Below are 9,474 nucleotides of genomic sequence, written 5' to 3'. Positions count from 1 at the left end.
CGCTCATACCTTCATAATCCACATCCGTTTGGATTTGCTGACCATTAGGATCACACGGTGCCATAAACCTATCAATTTTGTGCGATAAGGCAGAAAATTGGGCTTGCAACATCGCAACTGGATCAAAATTTACTATACCTTTAACTGATGATGTAGTTGAGGATGATGGTTTCGCTATTGGTACGTGTCCACGTTCCGCGGGCCATATACTACTGTTGATTGCCATTTCCTCCAGAAGTTCTCTTGCTTGGGCAGATGTTTTCTTCATGAATAACCCTCCAGACATAGCATCCAATGAACCTCTAGTTGTAGGATTTAGTCCATTATAAAATGTTTGCATTAAAAGTTCAGCGGGCAATTGGTGGTGTGGGCATAAACGTTGAAGTTCTTTAAAACGTTCCCAAGCCTCATAAAGAGTTTCATTATCACTTTGAGAAAAAGATGTTAACTCTTTAATGACTCTCTTGTGGTTTTTGCTAAAGGAAAATTTTTTGATAAAAATGCTTGGGCTAATTGTTCCCAAGTTTCAAATGTAGCGGCTGGCATAGAAGTCAACCATTCTTTGGCTCGATCCTTCAAAGTAAAAGGAAAAAGGCGAAGTTTGATTGCTTCCGCAGTCACATCAGATATTTTAAAAGTGTCACAAATTTCTAAGAAATTTGTCAAATGGGTGTTAGGATTTCCGTTAGGTAACCCATAAAATGTTACGTTATTTTGTAACATATTAAGCAATGCTGGCTTAATCTCAAATTGATTTGCATTTATTTGGGGTCTAACTATACTATTTGTTACTCCGGCCACTTGATGCGCCCTCACCTAACTCGAGATGAGAACTCACTAAGGGATAAGTGTACCCCGTCGTTATCAAGTAATAAAATTCTGGTTTAAGTCCAGGTTATCGTCCACAGGATTTATTTCTGCAAGTACCGAGCTACTCGATCTCGGATGTTATCTAGGCTTAGGGGGGTTTGAGTTTGTTTTGTTTAATTACTCTATTCCTAGGTTGAATTATGCTAATCCTAGCTAAGTTATCTAATTCTAACTAAGTTACTCTACCCCTAATTGATCTTTTACCAATGCAATTAACTGAATGAGCATGAAGGGATACGATGATAACAATGATAGAATGGTTAAGCAATTGAATTGAAATCTAAGTCACTTATGTCCAAGGCGATTAACCCGACCTATCCTCCTAAAGTCCCTAGTTCGTGATTCACTTGTAAGGCCAAAACTAGCTCTAAGGCTCGGTAATTTGGGCTTAATCTTCTATAGGGTCGTCAATCCTATAGGCACTGACTAAGTCAGATTCAGCTCGCAATATGTGCCAACCTAATTTTGGGATTATCGAATGAGTTAAACCAATCAGACAAAGCGTAAGACAAAGATTAAAACATCAAAACAATTGAATAAACAAAAACTATATTATATATCAAACGTGGAAATATTGTCACGAAGTTACAATAAACCTATAATTCATAGCATGTATTAGAGGCTAGACAGAATATAAAAGAAGAAAAATCCCTTTCAGGGAACCTGTCTACCAATGCAGGCGTCTTTCTAGGATTTAAGGATGGAGCTTGAGCAATCCTCAGTGAACGGAGCTTCGGAGGTGTCTTCAATGGAGGTTTGAAGGATATGGAGGAGGTGGAGAGGATTTCTCAAGGTAAAAGCTAAGGAAATTACAAAAGTAAAAGATATTGAATTACAATGGAAAAATCCTATTTATAGACGCGTCTCGGGCCTCGTTTTGACCTATTTTCGTGTCCAAGTTGGTGTAGGAAGACGTGGGGCCGAACGTGGCTTCGTGGGGGCGGAATTGGTCTTTTTGACCAATTCCCGCAGGTCTGCTCGCCGAGCAGGGCGAGCTGCTCGCCGAGTAGGCACAGTGCCTGGGCGGTGCCTGGGCGGTGCCTGGGCGGTGCCTGGGCGGTGCCTGGGCTGCTCGCCGAGCAGCGCCCGGGCTGCGTGCTGATGCTCAATTCGCCGAGCGACTACCGGGGGTCCCCGAGACTCGATTTTTGCCTGAAATTGATCATGTTTTAACCTGCACACGCACATAAACTCCAAACAACATTAGTCCAAGGGCTAAATTGACCCGCCAATCGCTTATTTGAGCAAACGCTTCGTTTGGTGCGACTTTTGACGGATCAATTAGCTTCAAAAGATAACGGAATTATAATATGCATGCCATTTTGGCCGTATTTGCCTAAATTGATCATAAAACGAGCCTAAACAACGAAAAGTAAATAAAACGTTTCCAATTTCTAACTAACTCACACAAAAGCATTTAAATGCAAGAATTGCTCGCTTATTAGCTAAATAACTCTAAAACCCGTCCTAAAACCGTACCCAAAGATAGGGATTTTTGACCCCTATCAAACCTCCTCGCACTTAAAACTTTACTTGTCCCCAAGTAAACTAAAAACTAAACCCGCCATCACAAGTAAGCTAGAAAACCTCCCGGTTTGACTAGGTGCTTGACACAATTTCGAGCATCTGTAATTACATGCATTCGGAAATACAAAGTAGAGACACGATATCCAAAAGCCGCATTTCAATTATCATGGGTCATAGTTTTAAGCAAATGGACACATGTTCAATTAAACGAGTTTAAGGGGATCGCTAAGTAAAACACCTCACCATAGGTAGTTCACTCATTTCACACAATTTTGGGTGGCTAAAGTGTTTACTCTTGGCTTATGTTCTTGCTTAGGATTACGTTGATTTTGCACGTTCATCCGCGTTCCTCTACTATGCTATATGATTCCGATGATATCAAAAACAGCCTCTAAACGGGGTTGTAATGTGGTTAGAGGGTTAAAGGTACAATAAGGGTTATTAGTTCTAGCGCTACAAAAACAAAGTTTAAATGGCTTTAGCAAATATAAAGTGGCTGAGCTTTTTATTCATCCCTTATTATTTCTTTTTGGGATATTTTATTTGAGACGTTTTTTATTTTTTTCTAAGAACTGGGGAATGGAGTTCTTCCCTTTTGTTCGTCTCTTTTCTTTTCTTTTCTCTTTTTCTATTTTTCTCCTTCTTTCCCCCCCCCCCCCCTTTTTTTGTTTTTCTTTTTGGGGTAGTGATGCTCATTCACTTTTTAGCCTTTTGGCTTGCTACTGAGATGCCATAAACAAAGATAAAGCGCTAGAGGGAAACAAAGGCTCTATTTGAGCTTTGCACAAGAAATTGGGTTAAGTAGCAAACCAAGTTGTGGTTTGCAAAAACAGGTTAGAACGAAAGAAAAATCTATAAACTACAAAAATATAGGCTCAAAGGGGCTTCCTAAAGTGGATGAAAAAGAAAAAATAAGGTAAAGAAAATGGTTAATTCTAATGAGGCTGATTCATCGTTTATCATCTCAAACCATCGTATGTAGGTTCAACACAGTATTAGGTGCAAAATCTGTAATCTTCTACAAGTCAAAGCTTTCACACAAAAAATGTCAAGAAAAAGAGCTTTTTGATGTTCGCTCTTAGGCTCAAATTCAGCTCACAATTCTTTGGGTTTCAATTTTGTGTTTACTAGTTTTTCCCAAACTAGTTTAATATCACATGCCTTCAATTCTTAAGTTATCTACCTAAGTAATGATTTTAGCATTTCTTCAAAAGTAGGGTCTAAATGCAAACTTTAGCTCATGCTTTTACAGATACAAGGATTGTGTCCTACACCTAAACTAGTTGTCATGCAATCTTAGATTCGGTTCTCAGCCCTCAAGGACAAATAACGAAGTTTAGATTCGAAGGAGGTTCACGGTTTTAGGTCCTAAACATGCAAAACCTAAATAAAACCCGAAAAACGAAGAACTAAACTAGACACGACGCAACAAAAATTGAAAAATTATACAATTTTTGTAAGTTTGTCTACCCCTCCTCCTCACACTAAAAATATGCAATAAGTTCCAACATTGCATCACAAACCATAAAGTACAAGTGCAAAAAGTTAGGGTGGAGAAGAAAACTTACGGATTTTATCGCAATCGCCAAAAGCTTGACGAATTGCGGTGGCAAATTTTATTATTATTATTATTATTATTATTTATTTATTTATTTCAGCTTCGTCCAGGAAAAAATCCCGAACCGTTGCTTATCTCGGTCGAGCAGCGAGCTGCGCGCCAGCGTCCAGCGGCAGGCTGGGGGCTAGCCCCCAGCTCGCGGCGAGCAGTGGCCTGCTCGCCGAGCTGGGCCTCCTGGGCACTTTTTTTTTTTAAAAAATTTATTTAAAACCTGGAAACTTAAAAATAAAAAAATAAAAATAAAATAAAATAAAATAAAGTAAAATAAAATAAAATAAAACTAAACAACTAAAAAAAAATTATTTATTTATTTTTTTAAATGAACACTTAAAAAAAACGTAAAAGAAAACTAACAAGACTAAACTAAAAGATCAATGTATAATCTAAATAAAACAAACCTGAAAAGTTTTATTAAAACTTGGGTTGCCTCCCAAGAAGCGCTACGTTATAGTCGGTGAGCTCGACATAGAATTCCCGCCTAGGTGTATGCTTCTACCCGCGTTAGGAATTCAAATTCCTTAACAAATAACCCGTACCTACAAAACGGATTAAGAGCCTCAAATAAGTTTAACGAAAGTAGGAGGCCGAATTTAAACATATTATGAAAAAGTTTGGTTTGCTCCCTTTTGGATTCTCTTGGTAGGTCGAAGAGAATGAAAACTTCTGAACAAGGAGTAAATCCAGACTTTTCGAACTTTTGAGGAAAAGGTAGTTGATATACACAATCTTTGATTTGATCGTTTATTTCTATCACATGATTTAGAATTTCAGATTTTGAACCGGGGTTGCTTACCGCTTCCGGTTCCTCACTTACCTCGAGTGATGCATGTGATAGTGGACTTGGTTCTACCTTTTTGTCATTCCTCAAAGAGATGGCTTGAGTTGATTCCCTTTGTGGGATTTCTATGTTTTCCTTTATGCTTGGGAGAGCATCTCGGGATTGCTTTTGCATCTCTTGGTTTATTTGAGCCAGTTGGTTGCTCAAGTCCTTGCAAACCTCCTCGTTGATTGTAAGTCGGGCTGATATTCCTTTCAAAAGGGACAACACCTCATCTCGTGAGCTAGAGGGTTGTGGAGGAACTTGGCTTGCTTGTTCGTAAGGGAACATTCCCAATTCGTTTTCCCTGTGCTCATTAACAAACCTATTTGGGGGCCTCAACATGTTAGGGTTCCCGTAGGACAGATTTGAGTGTTGAGGTCTCCTCCAATCACTACCATAAAAGCTGTAAGCATTGGGGTTAGAATTATACCTTTGGTGATTACCCACAAAACTTACACTTTCATTGGTGTTGAGGCTCAGATTTGCCATCAAGATATCCATTTTCTCATTTAAGTCGGCCATGGAGGGATTGGGAGCCTCATTCTCCAAGGTATGAATGTATTGTCTTGATGGGATAGTAAACTTTTGAGCTTGCCACTCGACTTTTTCTTGCCAATTCATTGATCAGAGAATGCTGAGAAAAAGTGAAGTTCTAGCACAAAAGTTGATGAGTAACAGTATAAAGATATGAACAAGTATAGAAAAGTATAAAGAAATCATATATCAACAAGTATAAATGATATAAACAAAGAATATATTCACAAAGAATGCCTAAACTAACAAGTCGACCTTTGGTTCGATATTGCAGAAGAAATAAATCCCCGGCAACGGCGCCAAAAACTTGATGCGCCCTCACCTAACTCGAGATGAGAACTCACTAAGGGATAAGTGTACCCCGTCGTTATCAAGTAATAAAATTCTGGTTTAAGTCCAGGTTATCGTCCACAGGATTTATTTCTGCAAGTACCGAGCTACTCGATCTCGAATGTTATCTAGGCTTAGGGGGGTTTGAGTTTGTTTTGTTTAATTACTCTATTCCTAGGTTGAATTATGCTAATCCTAGCTAAGTTATCTAATTCTAACTAAGTTACTCTACCCCTAATTGATCTTTTACCAATGCAATTAACTGAATGAGCATGAAGGGATACGATGATAACAATGATAGAATGGTTAAGCAATTGAATTGAAATCTAAGTCACTTGTGTCCAAGGCGATTAACCCGACCTATCCTCCTAAAGTCCCTAGCTCGTGATTCCCTTGTAAGGCCGAAACTAACTCTAAGGCTCAGTAATTTGGGCTTAATCTTCTATAGGGTCGTCAATCCTATAGGCACTGACTAAGTCAGATTCAGCTCGCAATATGTGCCAACCTAATTTTGGGATTATCGAATGAGTTAAACCAATCAGACAAAGCGTAAGACAAAGATTAAAACATCAAAACAATTGAATAAACAAAAACTATATTATATATCAAAGGTGGAAATATTGTCACGAAGTTACAATAAACCTAGAATTCATAGCATGTATCAGAGGCTAGACAGAATATAAAAGAAGAAAAATCCCTTTCAGGGAACCTGTCTACCAATGCAAGCGTCTTTCTAGGATTTAAGGATGGAGCTTGAGCAATCCTCGGTGAACGGAGCTTCGGAGGTGTCTTCAATGGAGGTTTGAAGGATATGGAGGAGGTGGAGAGGATTTCTCAAGGTGAAAGCTAAGGAAATTACAAAAGTAAAAGATATTGAATTACAATGGAAAAATCCTATTTATAAACGCGTCTCGGGCCTCGTTTTGACCTATTTTCGTGTCCTAGTTGGTGTAGGAAGACGTGGGGCCGAACGTGGCTTCGTGGGGGCGGAATTGGTCTTTTTGACCAATTCCCGCAGGTTTGCTCGCCGAGCAGGGCGAGCTGCTCGGCGAGCAGGGCTACTCGCGACGAGCAGCGCCCTACTCGGCGAGCAGGCACAGTGCCTGGGCAGTGCCTGGGCGGTGCCTGGGCAGTGCCTGGGCTACTCGCCGAGCAGCGCCCGGGCTGCGTGCTGATGCTCAATTCGCCGAGCGACTACCGGGGGTCCCCGAGACTCGATTTTTGCCTGAAATTGATCATGTTTTAACCTGCACACGCACATAAACTCCAAACAACATTAGTCCAAGGGCTAAATTGACCCGCCAATTGCTTATTTGAGCAAACGCTTCATTTGGTGCGACTTTTGACGGATCAATTAGCTTCAAAAGATAACGGAATTATAATATGCATGCCATTTTGGCCGTATTTGCCTAAATTGAACATAAAACGAGCCTAAACAACGAAAAGTAAATAAAACGTTTCCAATTTCTAACTAACTCACACAAAAGCATTTAAATACGAGAATTGCTCGCTTATTAGCTGAATAACTCTAAAACCCGTCCTAAAACCGTACCCAAAGATAGGGGTTTTTGACCCCTATCACCACTCCTGGCCTAGCGTAATCCATAAGCGTAGCCATAACTTCTGGCTCAGTAATTCTAGTTTTTATTGGAGTCTTGTTTTTGTTTTTGTTTTTCTTATTCTTTTTAAGAGTCTTTTCAATTTCTGGGTCTAGCGGTTTTGGTAGAATGCCTGAACTTCGAGAACTGCGCATGAACTTGAAATTTAGCACGAACCGAAACTACCTACAAAACATAATTTGAAAAATAAATATGTTAGTAATTTGAAATAAATAAAATATAAAAGTTTGAATAAGTATAAACAAACCTAGATTCGAAATAAAATACACAAAATCTAAATTTTTGTCAAAAATTTTGGCGTTCCCCGGCAACGGCGCCAAAAACTTGTTGAGCGATTTCCGCAAGTGCACGGTATACGCTTGTAGTAATAAAAGATATCGATCCCACAGGGAACGTTTTTTTAACAAAAACTTATTTTGAATTGGTTAAATATACCTTTAAAATTTATAATAAGGAAAATTGTTAAATCGGATTTGGTTTTGAAATTGCTAGAACGAGAATTAGATTAGAGTATAAAGATGTTTAGAAAATACTTCTGATTTAGGAGTGAATTTGCAAGACAGGAACGTTTAGTACTTTTTAGAAAAGTAAACAAATGTATTCGTTTGCATTAAGCAAAGAAAACAACTTTAAACTTTGTATAAATTATAACAATGAAATAAATGATGGAACCTCTAATTTTTAGGCTTTGAACTTTAGTCAATCCTCCTACGGTCGGGTTAGATCGCTACCTTAACCAAATTAAAACTCTACCGAGATAATAATTTGTCTAAGTGTTCAACAAAGTTTCCTTGTAAAGATTTTGAATTAAACTACGTTTTAATGAAAACACCAGCAGTCCACCTCGGATCCTTTACCAAAGTGCTGCATAAAAATCTATCGAATAGAACGAACTTTATTAGATGAAATATAAATTGATATAAGTTTACAGAGAACAAGGAGCATGAAAACATTCGACGGCGTGCAAGTGAACGAGTTGTCAATCCTTTCCTTGGGTTTCGTTAGAGTTTGTCAGGCTCAGGGGCGGATTCTCTACTCAATCTTCTCGCTGAATCTTCGGAATAGAGACCGGTCTATCTACTACCAAAATGTAAACTAAATATGAACAATGTCTAAACGCTACTGTGTTTGTTATTATTGAATAAACAATGTGTGTACATGATATTGCTTTTTACAGAAATGAAATCTAAATTCTGAATCGCTTGACTCGGAATTTCTGCATAAGTTCTATACTAATCTCTTTCTTCTATATATCTTCAACTCTCCATCAACTCTTTATTTATAGATGTTGAAGAGTCGTGGTTGAAGTGTCGTGTCCGTTGTGAAGGATCGTATCCGTTGTGAAAGGACGTCTTTATCCACCCGAACGAACGCGTTTCTTGGAATTTAACATGTGTTCATTGTACTTGGCAGAATTTCTGCACTTACCGAGAATGGAAATTCTCGGCCGAGAATGGGGGAGCATTTATTTGGTCTTCGGACGAAAGAAAGGAGCTGCTGAAGAACGCGTGTCGCGACCGAGAATTGTGGATTCTCGGTCGCGGCTTTCATAAAATTCTCTACCGAGAATTGGTTTCCTCAACCGAGAATTTGACATTTCTTCTGTTTCTGACCTCGTCTGTGTCCTCGTTTAGGTGTAATTGATCTTCGTCGTTTTTGACTCATTTTGTAGGGTTTTTATTATGTTTTTAAGCTCTTTTCGTTCCTATTTGGATTTTACCAAATATTTACGTACCTTTCAAGAAAGAAACATATTCGAGAGTAAAAGCATTCTAAACAGGTATAAATAGCATAAATTCGTAGCAATATTGATGTAATTACTAATGATATCTTAGGTATATTTTGGGCTTAACAAATCTCCACATTTAATCTTTTGCTAGTCCCGAGCAAAATTTCACTGAATTTATTTTTTAACTAATCTCGTTTATGAAAATAAAACATATATCTCTGTATTATCTCTTAAATTAGTTAAACCGAAAAGACTAGTTTTGCATGACAAATTTATACACAAAATATCAAACTAACTTAATATAAATACGAAATATCAAACTAATTTAGTATAAATACGATATATCTCCAAAACCCTTAAGCATATTTTGGTATTTTATTCCAATAAATAAACTTCCTTTTAAACCGTGACTCTCATTCCCTCCAAA

The 9,474-nt window shown here is 38.2% G+C and overlaps 1 non-coding gene across 1 annotated transcript; it reads left to right on the top strand.

Annotated features, from left to right (window-relative positions):
* Positions 1-356: 356 nt before the first annotated feature.
* On the top strand, positions 357-463 carry LOC136225200 (small nucleolar RNA R71). The gene has a single exon (XR_010686927.1). It is a non-coding gene; the product is annotated as a small nucleolar RNA R71 (small nucleolar RNA).
* Positions 464-9,474: the final 9,011 nt, after the last annotated feature.

The sequence above is a fragment of the Euphorbia lathyris genome, chromosome 3, assembly GCF_963576675.1.
Source record: "Euphorbia lathyris chromosome 3, ddEupLath1.1, whole genome shotgun sequence".
NCBI lineage: Eukaryota > Viridiplantae > Streptophyta > Magnoliopsida > Malpighiales > Euphorbiaceae > Euphorbia > Euphorbia lathyris.
The sequence above is the reverse complement of the archived record's forward strand: the minus strand, read 5'-3'. Positions and strand labels throughout refer to the sequence as shown.